The sequence below is a fragment of the Hylaeus volcanicus genome, chromosome 9, assembly GCF_026283585.1.
Source record: "Hylaeus volcanicus isolate JK05 chromosome 9, UHH_iyHylVolc1.0_haploid, whole genome shotgun sequence".
In the NCBI taxonomy this organism is placed as follows: domain Eukaryota; kingdom Metazoa; phylum Arthropoda; class Insecta; order Hymenoptera; family Colletidae; genus Hylaeus; species Hylaeus volcanicus.
In genome coordinates, this window is record NC_071984.1 from 1,763,756 (window position 1) to 1,764,081 (window position 326).

Genomic DNA, 326 nt, shown 5'->3' on the forward strand with positions numbered 1-326 from the left:
TGGGAGCGATATTGTTAGTTGGACGCTATGAAGCTACTTTTTCAGGACGAAATTGGTTCGATAGTATGGCAGGATTGTAGTAGAGGGTCAAGTACAGTATAGTCTCGGTAATAAACGAATAAAAGTTTAAGCATTGTAATTAACTGCGGTGGAAAACGCGTACACGTGTCGATCGCAGTTTTTTCGTTTTTTCCTTTTTTTTCCGGGGGTGTCGGGCGCGCGCGAACTTGTAACACGAACTGCCGAGACGAATCGCGGGTAGCCTGCGCACTCATTACGTCATTATTGGAAGAGTGCGCCTTAGGTCGTAGCGTTACCGTCGCCGC